Source organism: Thamnophis elegans, chromosome 1 (genome assembly GCF_009769535.1).
Source record: "Thamnophis elegans isolate rThaEle1 chromosome 1, rThaEle1.pri, whole genome shotgun sequence".
NCBI lineage: Eukaryota > Metazoa > Chordata > Lepidosauria > Squamata > Colubridae > Thamnophis > Thamnophis elegans.
In genome coordinates, this window is record NC_045541.1 from 85,858,092 (window position 1) to 85,878,598 (window position 20,507).

Consider the following 20,507-nt stretch of genomic DNA (forward strand, 5'->3'; position numbering starts at 1 on the left):
CCCAAGGGAGAAGGAACTATACACCTAGCACTTTAATTAAATTGATTAAAAATCACAATTCTTACCTGATTCATTTACATCTAATTTGCAGGACAAAAGCAGCAACATGACTTCATATCTTTCTCATTACCTATATTGTTAACAAGAAATGGGAAAAAAGTTTTCTGTTATACTTAAATATAATACTGGACTCTCCATTTTACTCACTGTTCCACAATGATAAATACACAAAGGACATTTGAGAACTTCCAAGTTATATAGTAATACAGTTAGAGCAACCGCAAGGTTTGTTGGATTTTCAATGGCTGGATGCCAAGGCTTTATAATCAGTGGAGCACATCTGGAAAAGGAAAATTCAAAAGCCAGATCCCCAAGGGGGTGGGAACAAATGCTTGATTATATATGAAAGCATCCAAGGGTAACAAGGACCAAGTCTGTACAAGTAGAAGTAATTCTATAACTAGTCAACCTGCTAATTGAGGTAACAGATTGCTAGGAACACTACACGTAAAATATATAATATACTTAGATAAGATTGCCTTATATGATTCTTGTTGATCTTCCCATCTAATACAACTATCATTTTTATGGACACATCAAAAATATGATTTTCTGAGGAACTATATTCTGTAAATTAAGCAAATAACTGAATATTAGATAATATTACATATCTTAATCATTTTAGGGACTATATAAATACCTCCATTTAAGATCTAAAAAATTAAGTCAAATCCAAAGGTGCTTGTAAAGAAATATATAGCTAATAAACGAAGAAACATTATATTTCCTCTATTAAAATACTGCTTAGCTAAATGGCAGTAATCATAAAAATAACTAGATTTCAAAGAAAAATGTCAATTTTGGGCCAATGAACTATGGATTCAAATTCATAACTAAGCTTTTACAAATACTTTCTGAAGAACTTTATCATGTTTTATAAAATAATATGTGTTTATTGAAATTAAAGTATTTCATACTTTCCAAAGATATGTTCCCAGCTGCTTTTTTCTGACAGAAACATTCATGTATATTCATTATATAAATGAGGAAAGAAATTTAATGACTAGAATAACTGATGTTAAATCACTTGCTTGGATAGATGAACCAGATATTTTGCTATAGATTTACATACATTGAGGTATCTGAAGTTTTAGTTTAAAATGTGATTAGTACATTAATCTTAGAAATATTCAGAAACATGCATCCAAAGATTATGATTAATCTAAACTAATACATTAATTAGTAACTCTTCAGTTACCAATTTCAATTACATATTCCTAAAAAGAACTATAATAAATGTACCATTGTTTAGAAAAAATATGTGCATAGTGCACACACAATAATTCATATTAGCTATACATATGTATATGGCCCTAATTTGTTTACCCATTTACCCCATACACCTTCATTCTAAATCCCTCTTTACTGAAGAATATCTAAATGAGAGCTCTAATTTGTGTTTGCCTGTAGTGCATGTGATTTCAGATTCACATTTGAAGAAAACAATGAAATTAGATATCAGACTTTACTCCTGTTTAAGGAACACTGAAACAATCACGAAATTACACTTGTTGTCCTCAGCATTCTCACACACAAAAAACCCATGGTTTCTCCCAAATTAAATGGAACTTTGAAAGAGTGGGAAAACTGAAAGTGTTTCAACAAATGAGAGAGAAAAACACCCTCTTTATTAGCTCAAGCAGTCCTGCTTTATCACATCGTACAATGCAAACCCATCACTAAACGCCATTATAGTACTGTACATCATAAGAGGGTAACCATAATATTCAATTCATCACAGGAGTAACACCCAATATCAGTTCAACTGCATTCTTTCCAATGTTAAATACTTTGCCTAAATGCAAGTTAGACAGCACATGCATATTTATGTTTTGAGCTGAAACCACGAATAGCATTCCAACAGCAGATGTTGTTTTGTCAGTGGAAAGGGTTCTTAATAAGCTACTATCATCTTGAACAGTTCCTACATTTGCTCCTGGAGTATGAAGCCTCAGAACAAATTAGAAACATACAAAATAGTGGTATGGAAAAGAGATGAACTAAAATGCGCTCAATTTGAATGAACCTATCTACCTAGAGAGTGCAGCAGTATTTTGTATACAACATATATAATGTTATATATTATATATGCCAATGGATAGATTTTAAAGTATGTGCACTTGTATGGGACTGTATTCACCTTTTAAATAGATTAAAATAATATGTGAAAGGTTATATTTTATAATGTTCAAATCATATAGTTTAGCAGGACTGCTCAATTGTAAGTTGTTGCTTTTTTTCACTATTGATTTTATTCCATATTTACTGAATGATGGAATTACTCACACTAATAAAAGCACAAATGTTTCTTATCTACCCTTTTTGCAGATGGTATTAAGCATCTTTTGTACCTTGCCTAGTAATAAAATGCTATTTTATGGTATTTGTTTTATCTGTTGAGGTAAGATAACAGAAGAACTATTGTCCAGGTAAATTTTCATTTAATTTGGCACTAGTATAAGATGGAAATCCCCAACTTTACATATCCTGAACTGGCTGCTCCTAGGTCATAGTTATATTATAAAGCACTACAGTGCACAGACAGATATTAATGCAAGAAAAGTCTGCTTGCAATAAACAGAGTTACTGTTATATGATTCAGAAAAATAATTTCTTTGTAATTCTAGATATTAAAAGCTTTGAAAATTAAATATATGGCTTTCAAATATTTCATAGCTTTAACCTGTTCTACGGTAGGATCTGAAGAAATCAAATATTCTAAAAAGCATTTAGATAGCATTCCAAGGAGGATAAAATAGTCATATAATATTAAATTGGAAATATTAACAAAGCATGTGATTCTAATATGAAAAAAACACTATGTGAACCCATTTCAAATTAGTTTCTGAGCTAGTTATAGCAAAGTAATTTCTTTCTTAATTCTAAAACTCTAACATTCTACGTTTGCTAAATCAGTCTTAACAGCCCTCCAAGCAAAGATTGTTGTTTCTTTTCAATAGGCTGTTTAGGATAAGCACAGGTAGTAGTCCTCACTTAATGGCCCTAATTGGGCCCAGCAACTCCACCACTAAGCAAAGTGGTCACTAAGTGGGAAGTCACATAATCACAATTGTTCTTTCTAGTTGGAAAGTGGAAACAGGCAAGACTACTCACTTTCACACTCTTGGCTTTTCTTTGCCTTCTAATCTCTCCCCTTTCCTTGAAAGAAGAGCATAAGGCTGGGAATTACACAAGCAAGTTACTCTTTTGAAGTTTCTATGCTTCCACTCAGATGAGAGTGTGTTTAAGACAAGGCCCTTTAGCTTCAAGTATTAAGAGTTTTGGGGAGAGAACAACTTTAATTACATGTACACATACATACTCACAAACACACACACAAACACACACACAGAGACAGAGAGTGAAACCTGAAAACACTGTAATCAGTTGCAGCTCTCGTGAAAGCTTTCAGTTTTCAGAAACATAACTATAAACCTATTTTCCTTCCAGTGAAAGAAAAACCATCTTTCCTTACATATAAGCTTTTATTATATTGCTTTAGAACAGGGGTGCCAAATTCATGGCGTCACAGTGGCGTCACATGATATATCAGGACTTTTTCCCCTTTCGCTAAACCGGGCGGGGCCAGCATGTGATGCATCTGGCCCGCAGGCCATAAGTTTGACACGCTGCTTTAGAATCATAATTTTCCAGAGCACCTACCAAGACTAAAATGCAGCAGAAGCATATTCATGGAGTCTGATTTTATGATTTAGTGCAGGGGTGTCAAATTTGCAGCCCATGGATGTGTCACACGCTGGCCATGCCCATGGCAGGTTTAGCGAAGGGGGGGGAGTCACAATACGTCACGTGATAACACTGTGACAACATGAGTTTGACACCCCTGATCTAAATAATCCTCAACATAAGCAGAAGGGTGAGAGTTGGCATTAAGTGATCATGGAAATTTAAGAGACACCAATGACTGTTCTGTCCCCCCTTCTCGGCTCGATAACAGATGACAGGCAAACAACTTAAAAGGAACTCTCTTTATCAGTTCTCGGCTCAGACTGGCTGTGAGCCCCAAAATAACATAATTACAGTCTCTGCCTGAAGATAACGGAATGAAAAACAAATCTTTCTTACGGCAACACAAGTTGAACAAAATGAAAGCAAAGCACTTCTTCCAAAGTCTCTACGAATCAGAGTTACAGAAAAACAAAGCACTCATCCAAGTGTATCTTACATAAACCACAACCGGTGATCAAACCATGTTGAACGAACCAAGGAACATTGACTCCTGCAACCAGGGCGTGGCACCATCTGTCCTTTTATCCCCAGAACACGCCACTCACGAGCCCCAGCTGCAGTGTTAATCTTGCATCCTGAAAAGACTCACAGAAGACATCTGCTGAGTCACAACAAATGACTACCAGTTAAATTTCATTTATTTGTACCCTAAGACATATATAAGCATATTAGGAAATGAAATTCTTTTAAAACTGAATTTGTAGATGGAGAAGACTTGAGAACTGTGAATGTGAGCTTAAAAAATGGAAGTTAAAACTACATGAGAATTGTACGGCTTTAAAAGTTTATTTCACATAAATAAATGTAAAGATAATGAACAATATATTTAAAAAGAGTGTGGTGTCCCACATTGTCTGTCTATTAGGAAAAAACTTGATTTCCACTTCCATACATATAACACACATCTGAACCTCATTAGGGAATTAGGGAACTTATTTTTATTTTCATTTTCTAAGGTTAATACTAATTATTATTTAGTCGCATTATGATGAAGCTGCTATTCTACTTCTTGGCAATCTATTCATATCCACTTTGCAGCTTTATACAACCCCTCTCATTTTACTTTCTAGTTGTCCCTTCATCTTCTTTCTTCTCCTCTTTTAAATTTTGTCTGATCATTTCAACTTTATCTTGAAATAAATGAGCCTCCAGTTAATCCTATTCCTGATCCCATTCAAAATGCCCCATCCTTTTTCTGGGAAGTCTATAACCTTGACTGTATTTCCAATTGACCCACTGCATCCTTCTCTACAGAATCATTCTCATGCACAATCATTCAGAACACTGGTGCAAAACATTTGGATTAGACTTATGTACTGAATCATGAGTAAAACACTCAGTCTAGCCTCTTGTACACTAGAAAAACAGATCATATTTATATATGAATAAAAATAATTTGATAGGCTAAGACAATGAGCTTGTCGATCAGAAAGGTTGACAATTTGGCAGTTCGAATCCCTAGTGCTGCATAACGGAGTGAGGTCCCGTTACTTGTCCCAGCTTCTGCCAACCTAGCAGTTCAGAAGCATGTAAACATGCAAGTAGAAAAATAGGGACCACTTTGGTGGGAAGGTAACAGCGTTCCATGCACCTTCTGTGTTTAGTCATGTTAGTCACATGACCATGGAGACATCTTTGGATAGCGCTGGCTCTTCTGCTTTGAAACCGAGATGAGCACCACCCCCTAGAGTCAGGAACGACGAGCACATATGTGCGAAGGTAACCTTTACCTTATAAATAATTTCAAGGCAGAGCAGGAATTGCAGAATTCCACCAATTCCACAGTTTACAAACTAAAATCATATGGAAAATATTCAAGTCTACGGATAAAAGAAATTTAAATGTATTTTATTTTAAAAAGCTACTGCAAAGTTTTCAGTGTATGTGCCTGTACTAGATAATATAGAGCAATAATTCTGAGTAATTATTTAAAGAGAATAGTTCTGAAACTCTCCAAACAAGTGTGTTTTAATACTTTATATTCCATTAAATTATTTTCTTTTTAAAAGGAAATAAATTGAGATTATTATCTTTCTACTTTTATCTGAAATAAACACAAATGCCCTTAGATATGAAATGTTTTTATGTTTTCAATTTAATTTAGTACCATGATGAAAAAGAAAAAGTAAAGATAAAAATGCATTGCTGAACTAAAAGCCATATTTTGCTAGTTTGGTATTCTGCAAACTATTTGCAAGTCACAAACTTATAAGTGACAAATTGTAGGTATTATACATGCATTTAAAATATTTTTAAAAATAACTATACATGTCTAATTATAAATATTTATATTTATATTATAAATATTTCTAGCACCTAAGTCAGTAGTAATAATAAATGATATTTTGTCAGTCAGTAGTAATAATAAATGATATTTTGTCAGATAACAATGTTATTATTTGTTTTTTCCACAAGATGGCACCCTGGTCCCATTCTTTCTTGTACAAATTAAACTAACCAGGATTTTACAGTATATTGGTGCATTCTAGCTATTTGTACTTCTGAATTTGGTGAACCATGATTTTAAATGTCCTTATCTATGTAACATAAATAATTATTGCCAAACCATCAGAAAATCGATTTTTTTATTTCCACAGAGGTGGAAATAAATAAAATGTAGACTCACTGGTGTGCTTCTTATGCCTTCATGTTCATGGTGTGTAATTTCCTCAGGGTTTAAAAAGCAACACTGCAGAATACAGTTTGAAATTTAGTAGTGCCTATGCACCTAACTAACCTTTCTACCTTTCTAGCCCAAACCCTCTTACATTCCACTCCATTCCATGGTATATGAATGTCTTTTAAAATAAATTGAGTATACCTACCCAGTAATACGTATTCCATAATATTGCACACATAAAACAAATACAGTAATGACTAATAGCATCTTAGCGTTAAATCTCCGTGTTTTATATTATGTTGTGACTATAATATTTTGTTTGTTAATACTATTATCATTTGTTGGCCTGATTTTCACATTATGTTAAACCTGACCGGTTAGTTTACGTAAAGCATTAAGCTATAATGGATGGATTCATACTAATCCATAACATAAAAAACTACACCCTGTATTATGATAATCCATTGTGTACTAATGTAGTTTGCCTTTCACAAGCTTATAAAATCATTCATCCTGCGTCCATCCTGGTTCTCCTTGACCTCTCAGCGGCTTTCGATACCATCGACCATGGTATCCTTCTGCGACGACTGCGGGAGGTGGGAGTGGGAGGCACTGTTTTACGGTGGTTCTCCTCCTACCTCTCGGACAGGTCGCAGTCGATGTTGGTTGGGGGGCAGAGATCGTCCCCGAGGCCCCTAACTTATGGGGTGCCGCAGGGCTCGGTCTTATCCCCCCCTACTATTTAACATATACATGAAACCGCTGGGTGAGATCATTCGGAGGCACGGGATAAAATACCATCAATACGCGGACGACACACAGTTGTATCTGTCCGCCCCGTGCCAACTCAATGAAGCAGTGGACGTGATGAACCGGGGCCTTGAGGCCGTTAAGAACTGGATGAGAGCTAACAAACTGGTACTCAACCCAGACAAGACCGAGTGGCTGTTGTGTTTCCCTCCCAATAATTTGGCCAATGTTCCATCACTCAGGCTGGGGGGTCAAATTTTACACCCCTCAGACAGGGTTCGCAACTTGGGAGTCCTCCTGGACCCACAGCTGACTTTCGACCATCATTTGTCAGCTGTGACCAGGGGGGCATTTGCCCAGGTTCGCCTGGTGCGCCAGTTGCGGCCCTACCTGAATCGGGAGGCCCTCACAACAGTCACTCGAGCCCTTGTGATCTCTAGTCTGGAATACCGCAATGTGCTCTACATGGGGCTGCCCTTGAAGAGCATCCGGCGACTTCAGCTAGTCCAGAATGCGGCCGCGCGAGTGATTGTGGGCGCACCGCGGTTCGCCCACATAACACCTATCCTCCGCGAGCTGCGCTGGCTACCTGTTGATCTCCGGGTGCGCTTCAAGGTGCTACTTACCACCCATAAAGCCCTCCATGGTAGTGGATCTGAGTACTTGAGAGACCGCCTTCTGCCGATTACCTCCCTCCGTCCCATCAGATCGCACAGATTGGGCCTCCTCCGAATTCCATCCGCCAGTCAGTGCCGACTGGCGACTACGCGGAGGAGAGCCTTCTCAGTAGCAGCTCCGACCCTTTGGAACGATCTCCCCGTGGAGATTCGTACCCTCACCACCGTCCAGACCTTCCGCACAGCCCTTAAGATCTGGCTATCCCGTCAGGCCTGGGGATAAGATCCTAATCCGCCCCACCCGAATGCTGAATGAATGTTGTGTTTTACTGTTTTATTTTATTTTATTCACATATTTTATGTTTTGTCTTGCACGCCCTCCCACGAATTGTAAGCCGCCCTGAGTCCCCTCAGGGAAAAGGGCGGCCTATAAATGACAAATAAAACTAAAAAACTAAACTAATTCCAATACACTTTAAGCGTTTTTTCAAATTAGGCTCTTAAATTCATAATCATAATTTTAAAAACTCATGAGAAAGGAATTGTGCAAAACATTATGTAAGCAAACTGCTTATAAAACCTAGACAGTCTCCTGTTAAATGGAAAAATGATCCATTGAACAAAGGAGTTCACCATGCTTGTGTTTCATACAGCCATGGTTGGTTGCTAGGAGCAGTGCCTTCAATAGAATCTTTGCATTCTTGCCTAGTTAGCTTCCTCAAGTACTTGTTGTAGCATTGCTCTATTTTTTTTTTCAGTTGGATATATACATATACATATATCCAACTGGAAAAAAAAATAGGGCAATGCAAATACACAGAATTTGGTTTCAGAAATATTTTTTGAATAATTAAGCAGCTATTGCTATCCAGCTAAAACCCTGCAAATACATTTTGGCTAGCTTCTTACATAAGGCTAAACAATGTTGTTTTTAATCTTGATTTGTTGAACAACAAAATGGCTGGATTCATACAAAATGCTAAACCATAAACTATTGCTTACAAACACAGTGATGATATATTCAACATTATCAAATTTAACTTCATTGTATACAGCGGTGGGATTCACTTCGGTTTACCACTGGTTCAACACTGTGCGTGCACAAGCAAACTTGCCTTCCATGCATGTGTGTGGCCTTCCATGCATGCACTTATTGGAAAATAAGATAATTGGACTAAATGAATAGCATTGTTCTTTGATCTGGCAAACCTAACAATATATTAATAATAGATTTTTCTATTCTAAAAAATCAAAAGTTGCAGGGATAATAAAAATTCAGAGACAAAATTTATATCAGAGAATAAAAAGTTATTCTCAGGAAGGGCTGCTTAACTGTCAGGTAATCTCAACATTCTTTCCAAGAAATTTTATGTACTGTAACTATGAAGTGTCCATGAAGAACAGAGTAGGATTCTTGAAAGGGTACAAAGAGATAATATTGTAAAATTATCCCTTATACATTTCAAAGAAATATATTTTTCTTTTAAATCTATTCGCGTCATGAGAGGTGGTTAACAGAACAAAGTAAGTGATTACTAGGAATGGGCGAAATATGGTATGACCTTGTGCTACAGGACCGTAAGGGCAGCCATAAAGGACATCCTGGGTGACCCTGGATGGCCTTGCTAAAGGGGCTCTGGTGAAGTTGCAACAGGCCCAGCAAGAGGGCAATGGATAATATATTGCTATAGAAATTATAATGAGATACAAATGGGCTGATGAAACAAAAAATAACCGCCATGTTAAAGTACTAAGAAACAGAATAGTGAAATACAAAATAGGAACTTTGAACACTGCTGGCTTGGGAAATAAAACAGAAGAAATGGTAGAAATAATGCAAAGAGGGATCAAAATAATGGGAATAGCCAATAGAAGATGCAAACCACATGGTAGTAAAAAAAGTTCACAAAGGATACTTGTTTATTCACTGAGGAGGGGCCACAGCAAAGAATGGATTGTGCTTCTTGAACATCCAGACATAACAAAATGCACACTGGACATCAACTATTCAGAGAAAATAATAATATTGAAAATCAAAAGAGAACAAACTGAAACATTTGTACAATTATATGCCCCATGCAATGATAATTACACAGAAGAACAAAAGGATTTCTTCGATGAACTATCATGTTTCCACGAAAATAAGACAGGGTCTTATTTTCTTTTGCCCCACGAAATATGGCCTTGGGCTTATTATAGAGGGAGGGCTTATTGTTTTGGGGTTGCCGGGCAGCTGCTCCTTGCGAACTGGCTCCCAAAGAGCCAGGCACAGCCTCAGGGGCGAAGCAACCATGAGGTGACCACGCTCATGAGCAGTCGCCCGGCAACTCCAGCCAGGCAGAGCACCATTCACTGACCTGGGGGTATCCCTAAGGCGCCAAGCTATGTGGCGCTCTGCCCACCCCCCAAGATCCCGAGGCTTGGCACATTCGGGATACCCCCTAGGTCAGTGCATGGAGCTCTGCCCGGCTGGAGAAGGGGGTTGCACGAGTGCCTGTTCCGCCCCCGCCGCACTCTGAGCATAACTTCTTCTCCAGCTTCCAAGTCTTCCAGCAGAGGCCACTCTAGGAGTGCCCTCTATGGTTGTGGGCTAGCTGCCAGACAGAGAGTCTTCTGGACAGAGAGTCTTCCAGCAGCCAGCCCACAATCATAGAGCACACACAAGGCTGCTTTGCACCTGAAGCTGTGCCCGGCTCTTCGGGAGCCCACTTGCAAGGGAGCAGCTGCCTGGCAATTTCCCCCTCCGGCCAGGTAGAATGCCACTCCCCAAACTAGCAGTATCCTGAAGATGCCAAGCAATGTGAGTGCTTCCCCCCCCCCCAGCTCCTGTGGCTTGGCGGGAGCTGCGATACCGCTAGGTCGGTGAGCGGTGCTCTGCCTGGCCGGAGGGTCGTGTGTGTCCAGGGGGCTTATTTTTGGGGTGGGCTTATATTTTTGACCACGCAAAAAATGTGGCAAGGCATTAGTTTCAGGACAGGTCGTATTTTCGGGGAAACACAGTATCTGAGGCGATAGAGAAAGTGGAATCTAATAATAACAATGTACTGTTAAGTAATGGGAGATTTCAATGTTAGACTGGGTATTAACAGAAAAGAATATTAACAGTTCATCAGCCCCCATGCTGCTAAGAATAGTGAAAGGAAAGAGAACAGGCAAAGGATACTGGACTTTGGACACCAACTTTTTACCACCAAGACTCACAATGTTGTACATGGTGTAACATCCTCACTAAAAGTAAGATGGATTACATATTAACAAGAGTAAAAAGAAGTTTCAAAATACTTGATGCAAAAATTATTCCCAATGGAATATGTAACACCAATCACAAGAATGTAGAGCTAACAGCAAGACATGACAACTCTAATATTAATAGAAAAAATCAAATAAAAACCATGAATTAATTAAAATAGTAAAACGTAATTAAGAAGTAATAGACAAATTACAACAAAGGATGGAGACAATATTTAGTCAACTGTGACCAAAAGTGGCAAATGAGGAGGATGAATGGAAGAACTACTTTGCTTAACATTGCAGAACTATGCAGAAAAAGGAAGTGGAAAAAGATGGAATGGGATCAAACACGCTGTATGATGGAGTGAAGAGGTTAAAGAAGCAATAAAGTTAAAAAGAAAATTATACAAATGTTGGATAAAATCAGGGGGAAAGATAATATAAATTACAGATTACAATGCAGAGATACCAACAGGATGATCAAGAAAGCAAAACAAAATTCCTTGGAATGCTTCAGAAAAGTATTAGCAGCTAATAAGAAATCAACCTGCAGAATGTTTTTCAAAGTAGTCAAAGGTATATGGAAAAGAGAGGATAATTATAACCCCATGGAAATAATCAATGACAAGAACAGAAGGCCACTAGTAGAACATCAGAAATGATAGAAAGGTGGTGAGAAGACTTCAAAAAGCTCCTCAATCCCCTAGGAGATACCTAGAGGAAGCAGCACAAGATCTCAAAATAACAGTGCTAGAGCAGAAATACTGATTGAGGAAGAAGCAAGAGTTGTTCAAAAGTTAAAAAGTCACCCAAATACAAAGCACCAGGGACAGATAGTCCACCAACAGAAATCATTCAAGCAGCAGATGGCTACATAGAATTTTTAACACAGCATGGACACAACTAGCTGCACCTATTGATTGGCAATAAGCAATAATAATATTACTGTGGAAAAACAAAGGGAGCAAACAAGAATGCACACAATATAGAGCCATGATAGCGAACCTATGGCACACGTACTAATGTGGCATGTGGAGCCATATTTGCCAGAATGCCAGCCCTCAGCTCCGGCGCACATGCGCATGCCAGCCAGCTGATTTTCGGCCTTTCAGAGGACCAGGGGAGACCATTTTCGCCTTCCCAGGCTTCACGAAAGCCTCCGGAACCTGGGGAGGGCAAAAAACAGGCCCAATGGACCAACTGGAAGTTTGTTTCCTTCAGAGCCTGAAAGGGTAAAAACTCCCCCACACACACATGGGGGGTCCACGTGCATGTGAGGGGGGGGGTCCATGTGTGCTTGTGCAGGTGGGTGTGGCACATTCCATTGTGGGTCTAGGCACGTGTGTGATAGTGCATGCACACACAATTTCGGCATGCTTTTAGAAAAAGGTTAGCCATCACTGTCCTAGGATGCTGTGCTATTTTAATATAATATTTTTCTTCTTTTTTAAATGATTTTTATTACACATATTTCAACTTTAACACCACATTTCCACTCGTAACAGTGTCAGTATCACTATCATTCATATTTACATCATGGCTACTTCAACTTTCTTTATATATCCTATATATCCTTATTCCATATACTGTATGCTTATTCATATATTAACTGCTAACACTCTGATGATGTTAGCAGAGGGTAAGGAAAGCTAAGTGAGCAATATATTTTAAGTTCTAGAGATCGCAATGTCTGTTTCTTCTTTTATTCATATATGTACATTAACAAATCAATATTTACAAATATATACAATATCTTTCTTTTTTATATACCTTTCTAGTAGTCTTTATGAATGCTCTTTATTTCTGTTTTCAAGCCAATTATACCATATGTTCCAAATCGTGTAATACTGTTTCTTCTCTTCTCTTTTAATTTCATAGTTAGCTTGTACCTAAAAAAGTACCTTTTTTATTACCATTACATCAGAAGGGATACTATCTTGTTTCCAGTTTTGAACAAATGTAATTCTAGCCACAGTTATTATATGGAGCATGAATATTGGATTTTCTTACTTATGTTTTCTCTTATTTTTTTGTAATTTCTTCTATCCATACCTTTATTTTAATCCAATATTTCCTGGCTTTTGGGCACGTCCACCACATATGGTAGAATGTGCCTTGTTTATATTTGCATCTGTTGCATTCCACAGATCTGTTCGGAAACATTTTTGCCAATCACACTGGACGTAAATGCCAATGATAAAACATTTTATAGAGATTTTGTTTATATGCTGCTGACAATGTTAATTTGTAATTTTTCCCCAAAGTTTTCCCATTCAATATTGTATTTAAAAATTTTTGCCCAAACTATCATTGTCTCTTTTACCATTTCCTCCTCCATTTTGAATCTCAAAAAGTAATTGTATGCTTTAGTGATCATTTTTTCCTCTGCCCCCTGTATTATTTTATCTAATTCTTGTTGTTCCTTATAGATGCCGCATTGTTCTAAATATTTTTTGTATCTTGTCCGAATTTGTAAATATGGCCACCAGTCTATCTTTATTCCATGGCACTTCAACTCTTGGTTAGATTTTAATTCTTGTTCATCTAATAATTCTTTATAAATTACTACCTTATTTAGATCTAGCACAGTTTTTTCTTTTTCTTTAGTGTTGTTGTATGTCTATTTTAATGTTTTTTTTAAATCCATACAAATATTTTTGTTTCACATAACAAAACTTTTCTTTGCAAAGAACATCAATTATGTATTGAATTCATAACCAAGATAATATCGGGCTTAGAAGAGGACCATACAAATTCAGAGATATTATCAAGAGTTGCAAATACTACCTCCATTATCTGATGTAGTCTGTCTCTGGTTGGCAGCTATTGTAATATTATAGCTAAACTGGTGTTTAGTGTGATCTATCCAAGTTTTTCTTAGTGTGTGCTGTGAGTTGTGTAAAAATCCAAGCAGCAAATAAGATTACATAGATAGAACTCTCCTTCTCTCTTCTCTGTGTATATGTGTGTGTGAGAGAGAGAGGTTTACAGTATGAAAACCTCAAATGTATCCTAAAATTCCATTTATATAAATTGCAGATGGATGAAGTGAGTGTTGTAAGTTCTTTTTTTTCAAACTGCTACAAACTGGTATCTTAGAAGGACAAAATAGCTTAAAATAAAACAACAAATGACACATTTTCTTTTTTAACTCAGTGTATTCTGTATAAGAATTCAAGACTGGTGTTTAAACATAGAATGCATAAAGGATTAGACTTGTATATCATATCAGAACTCTGCCAAAAGAAAATAATTATAAGGAGTCAAAATAATATGAAATAAGATTTTCCAGTTACCGTATATACTCGAGTATAGGCCGACCCGAATATAAGCCGAGGCACCTAATTTTACCACAAAAAACTGGAAAAGTTATTGACTCGAGTATAAGCCTAGGGTGGGAAATGCAGCAGCTACCGGTAAATTTCAAAAATAAAAATAGATACCAATAATGTTTTTGAATATTTATTTCAAAGAAAAACAGTAAACTAGCGGTGTATTCAATGAAATACTTCACTCACCTCATGATGCTGATGTCCCGCTGTGATGATGATGTCCCGTGCAGCCGCGGGAACGATGTCCCGCCTCCTATGACACACGGCACAGTGATTCCTATCATTGGATCACTGTACCAGAGGAGGTGGGACATCGCTATGTGGCTGCTTGCCATAACAAGGAGGAGGTGGGACATCGTTGCAGAGCGGCAGGAGGGGGAGGAAGGGGAATCGTAAGACAGCCCTGCATTACATTAGAACGTGAGGAGGGGGGATGGTGCGGTGCGCGCTGCGCGGCAAACTGACACAGAGGGAGGGGAAACTCACAGGGGCACTGGGCCATTCACGAGTGTCACCCAGCGGCATGGCCCCGCCCCTTTTTCTCCATTTCGGGCAAATTTTTCACTGACTCGAGTATAAGCCGAGGCGGCTTTTTTCAGCCCCAAAAGTGGGCTGAAAAACTAGGCTTATACTCGAGTATATACAGTAAACTACATAAGCTCATGTTACAAAACTTGATATTCCACATCAGTATTTCCTTATCAGACCACCTTCTTTAGTTTAAACAACAAAAGGACTCAACTATTTCTTTTCTTGTTCCTCTGTTCAGCATTACTTATCCAGCTTTTCTAAATCTCTGCCTACTTACCTTCCTATCAATACACAAGCGTACATTGAAGTATCAAAAGCCAGTTTTTCTATATATATCATTCCATTAACCATACTACAAGTCATAGAAGCTGGAATTATTGTAAATAGATAAAATAATTAGAAATGTGACAATAATTCCAGACAGTCAAAATCTGGGGCTAATAATCTATAACTAATTTTCAAATTTGCAAAGTAAAGTATTCTTTAAGGAAAAGAGTGTATGTAATTGCGCAACTGATAAAAGCACAGCAGGAAAAAATATCAACATTATAAACATTTAAAATTATGCAGAGTCCAGATAAAAAAAATTGACACTGACATTGAAAATTGTGATTAAATGTGACAATTTAAATGATACAACAGTGTGGTAGGACCAGGTTGAAGGACCAGGTTAGGGACAGTTTGCCATGGAGAAAATATATCTATCTATGTGATCACTAAGAACCAATACTAAGTTGATGGCACATAACCAACCAATCAATTAATGGTGTAAATTTACATGATAAATACTAAGATGGGGAATTAGTGGGCAAACATTTCTATTTTTCAGGATTATGTGCAACTGAAATATAGATATACTCATTCTGGAAACAACACATTTCAGGAAGAACTCGCTAAATTACCGTTTAACAAGATGCTCAATTCCATCATTTTATTTCTTAATAAAGGTTAAGCATTTCTGTCTTACTGCCTATGTAAACCCCATCTATTCGTATCCATTTTATGTGTTCATAATCTTGTATATACTTGTATCTTTTATCTTATACACGCTGGACAAAACAAACAAATAAATAAATGTCAACTGAATAGGAAGATGCTTGTTAGCACCAATGTGAATAATCACTGTATTAATTTAGAATCACGTATCATTTTATTTAGGAGCAAGTCTCACAGAACTCTGTAAAACTTCCTACTTCGTTTGCCAGAACAAAACTGAAGTGCTACTAAGAAGGCAAAGTGCAATATGGGCTCTAATTGCAATCGGTCCATTTTTGCACGTTGTCTTCCTCTGAATGTATCGCTCACGCATTTCTCCCCCCTCAAACAGCATTTGAAGAAAGCACATTGGCTAAGAGGGACGTGATAGCTTTGAAGTTAACGCGGGACTGTTGGGCTCCCCCCCACCCCCGCTACAACAAACGCAACGCCGCTCTGAATATCGCTAGCCTGATAAAGCATCCGAGTTTAGAAACCCGGGGGGGGGGGTAAAACCGGCGGAGACGCTACTCTTTTTCCCCTCCCCCCCTTGCAACCGGCGGCTCTGGGCTCCCCAAGACGGCGAGCATCCTCGCTGTCGTCATGGCAACTGGACAACTTGCAGCTTGTCCGCGTCGTCTCGGCGGCAGCCGCTGGCTAAAACGTCCCCGTTCGCCCGCTTTCGACCCTCTGTACCTCACCGGCACGTCCTCCTCATCATCATCATCCTCTCACCCCCTGCAGCTCACCCTCGCTGACCTGCCGGGCGGCGGTCTTCTTCTGACACACTTGGGCACCATCGCGTTGCAGAAACTTTTCCCCGCGTTCAAACAGCCGGAGAGCCGCAGATGGTACAGGAGCCGCGCGAGGTCAAACTAGTTCACGACGCGGAGTTGTTTCCGCCCCCTGGTGGGGTTGGCCGGCGCCTGAACGGGAAAGTTTTTTTTCTTCGTCCTCTTTCCTCGGAGCGTCTCGGGGGGTTTTTTTTGTGTGAGTTCAGAAGAAATGATTGGGATGATAGCTGATTGACTTTTATGTTTCTCCAATTGGGGTATCATATTCTAAACCACGGGATTATGGGAAAGAGTAAACGGGATTATTCAAATCTCTTTGTGGTAGCCTTATGCCCCAATCCTATAAATAGGTGCCTTATTCCTTGAACTGATAAAAATTAATTTGAAATCAATAGGTTTATCTAGGGGGTCTGTTACTCACATTTAAATATCCCGAATTTCCTTTTTTTTATTTTGATGCTAAAGTTTACATTTGTTGCAGGCGGAAAATATTTCTTTGACATATTTCTCTGAAATGCTGGTAATAGTCTTTAAAAGGAAACATGCAGTGAAATATAGCACAAGAATCTAATAGCAATTAGGTTTGTTTCTTTAGCCGTCTCCCAAATTGTCTGTTATAAGCAAACTCAAAATATTCTCAAAATCAAAACAGCAATTCCACCTTTTCTGTTTTGTAATGTGCTTGGTGCTCTCTGAGCTTGCTTGTTTTTTTGCAGACATTTCATTACCCAAATCATCAGTGCTGAGCTACAAATATTGTCCTTCATTGATTTTGTTCTATGCATTACAGCAGTGTTTATAGTGGAAAGTTTTGCAATAATATCTGTCTGCTACAATGTCAAGTTTAATAGTACCCCATATTCTGTAAGCGCTACTTAACCCAGTCTCTTTGCTTATCTTCTCTTTCTAAAGATATGGACTTCTTTACTTTTCAATAGTAAAATATTCTGACGAGAAAACTGGTCAGTTTGCTTATATAGTGCAATTTTCTAAAAGAGCCAGGTTGGGACAAAGTGGTTTGCTATAGGAATAACTGTGGTGCCTTTTTAAATAGGATTAGTGATGTCATGATGATGTTGCAAAAATGAAAATACATTACCAAAATACACTACCACTCAAGATGGTTAAATTCAAATGTACCAAAATATTATGTGTTACAATTCTTTTTGAACAGTATCAGGTCTAGATGCTTGTAAGGGATAACTTCCTTTGAGCAACTGGAATATGAGCACTGGGGAGAAGTTGATCTTGATGTGATAGGTGTTCTATAGTATAGTCTTCATTGTCATTCTACAAAATAAATGCAATGAAATTGGTTAATATACAGTATTATATTTAAGCCTTCTGGTTTGGTTCACATGACACCAAGCATGATTTCTTGTATAAATTATAGTGAACTAGATTCACACATTGTACTATTTCATCTGTTTACAGACTTCAGTGATTAGGTTCACCTTACATACTGAGCAAAAACCAAACAGATCACAGTAGTGTATCATGTGGTGTGTGAAGTCCAAGGTAGCTTCAGTATATATGAGGAGGAGGCAGCAACTGGAGAGAAGACAGCTCATTAAAAAAAAAAATAATATATAACACCTGAAGTGATAATTTGCCATTTAGAGATTGACAATGGCTTTGCATGCCAGCAATATTTATTTTATCAGTCATGGAAAATCCATTCATCCATCCAATGTCAGATTAGAATGCATAGGCTTTCAGAATACAAACGATGTTGATCAACATGATAGTGCATGACTAAAAGCATAGAACAATGGATTGTGGTACTGTGATCATTTTCAAAGCCAAAACTATTGACAGCCATAGTAGAAAGTTAAACAATCTGGTTGCGTTAGATCAATAGAATGCTCAAGATAATTATAATTACAATTTAATAAAACCTTGTGTTCTTTAGCTATAGTGACAGTCATTGTACAGTAAACTTCTATTACTTATGATGCAATCTTACATGCATTTATCGGAAGATAAATTTTAGTAATCTCACTGGGGCTTACTTATTAGTAAAAATATATAGGATAGTACTCTTATCTATTAAAAGAAAAAACCTAAATATTTTGAAGCATATAGTGTGGGTCAGTAGAAAATACAGAGAAATTCCTGCTGTGGGAACAGAAGGATCCACCTACCTCCTATTGAAATCAGGCTCAGAGTATTCCAAAAAGTCGGAACAGCCCTTTCCACAGAGTTTTGAATATTGCCATTTCTGAAAACGATATCAGATGTATAATCAATTTCTTCTTTTGTATGAATATTAATTGTATCTCCTGTATGGAAGGTAGTATGCATTGCCAGATCTCCTTAGTAACAAATATTAGCACATACTGTTTATCATGAAAGATAAACTATAAACTATTGTGACTTGATTCAGTATGATTTATGTGATTCCAGAAAACTTCTAGTCCTTCACAGGAAAACATTCTTACATTTAAAATAAACAGTTTAATGAAAAGTGAGTTCCTAAAAGAAGTGAAATACAGTAAGGATGATAACAGCCTTCTATTTTCCACTGTGTATACCTTATTTTCAGAATGCCTGACCCTAAGGAATGGTTCAAGTAGTGCTGGGAATTATGTGATTCAGCCTCCAGAGTGAACACTATTGAGATCCGGTTCCAGTATAAATGGTGTAATTATTCGTATTTTATTACCTGACAATGGAAGATACCATAGTTATAAATAAATGCTATAATTGCTTGCTTCTGTGTTAGTATTTTATAACATGTTGATCTAGATTTTATTAGTTTCTGTAATTATCCACAATGTAAGTTTATTGTCATACGTTTCAATTCTCATTTCAGAAGTACTAAAAACACTTGCTTCCTCTCTCATACATCTCTTCTCTTGGAAAAAGAGAACAAGTAACTTTAAAATCCAGGGTTTTCTTAATGAAGCTGAAAGCGCCTCTTCAGTATCATCATTTCCACTTCTAAAGAAACATAAATATTCTGCTTTTTCCCAAGGAAATCCATTCTAAAGATGGGTGGCAGCTGAATCCCTAACAAGGCAGGGCCTCTGCAGTGCGTGTTGGGGGAGAAAGAGGAAAGGTCTTCAGGTATCAGGCACAACTTTGGATAGAAGCCCTGCACCTTTATATGCGTATACAACACCAGGACACCTACAAAGGCACTTCACCTGAAGAAAATATCACATTGTTTTATAAATAGACATATAAATATGTGTTTCTAAGTTCTAAATAATATGTAGCTAATATAAGTGCGCCTCCCACCATCTCAGTGGTTTTCAGGTCTCTTTCGCGCATGTGTGGGGATGAGGCACATGTGTGGAGGGCAGGGGAGTGCAGGGGGTCATGTGTGCATGTGCAGGGAGTGGGGGCACATATGTGGGTCATGCGTGCATGCGTGAGGGTGGGGCACACATGAGTGCATGAACATGTACAGGGTGGGACGTGCAGGGGGGTTGCATGTGCATTGCATTCTGGGTGCGTGCACGTGCTTTCAGCACGCAGCGACAAAAAGGTTAGCCATCACTGGATTACAGGGTTGTAAGAAGGAAAAAAATTCTCCAAAATAAATCCACAGCTTACTTTTCAGTACAATGTTTCGAAGCTATTTTTAAAGATAAGAAGAAATCAACCAGCGTTAATTTTCCAATATTCTTTGGGAGAAATGACAATTCTACAGCTGCCTTTCCTTTGTGTGCAGTTATTTAGAAGCTCCAATACGTGCAGCTCGCTTCACCAAATTCTTATCTATAGGATTACATGATATTATTACCATATATAATGATTGTTTACATGACACACTGAACCACATATTAGCTAACCACATTTTAGCCTGTTGTGTTGGGTTAAAACTGAAAATTAGTTAATT

At 37.8% G+C, this 20,507-nt stretch overlaps 1 protein-coding gene across 1 annotated transcript in view; it reads right to left on the reverse strand.

Moving 5' to 3' along the window:
• Positions 1 to 16,721, reverse strand: part of STK33 (serine/threonine kinase 33) — a 55,996-nt gene extending 39,275 nt beyond the window's left edge. The window contains exons 1-2 of the mRNA XM_032229101.1: positions 16,616 to 16,721; positions 66 to 130 (exon numbers count right to left, since the gene is read on the reverse strand). The gene's annotated coding sequence lies outside the window, so the exon portion shown is untranslated. The remainder of the gene's footprint in view (positions 1 to 65; positions 131 to 16,615) is intronic.
• Between the last annotated feature and the right edge of the window lie 3,786 nt (positions 16,722 to 20,507).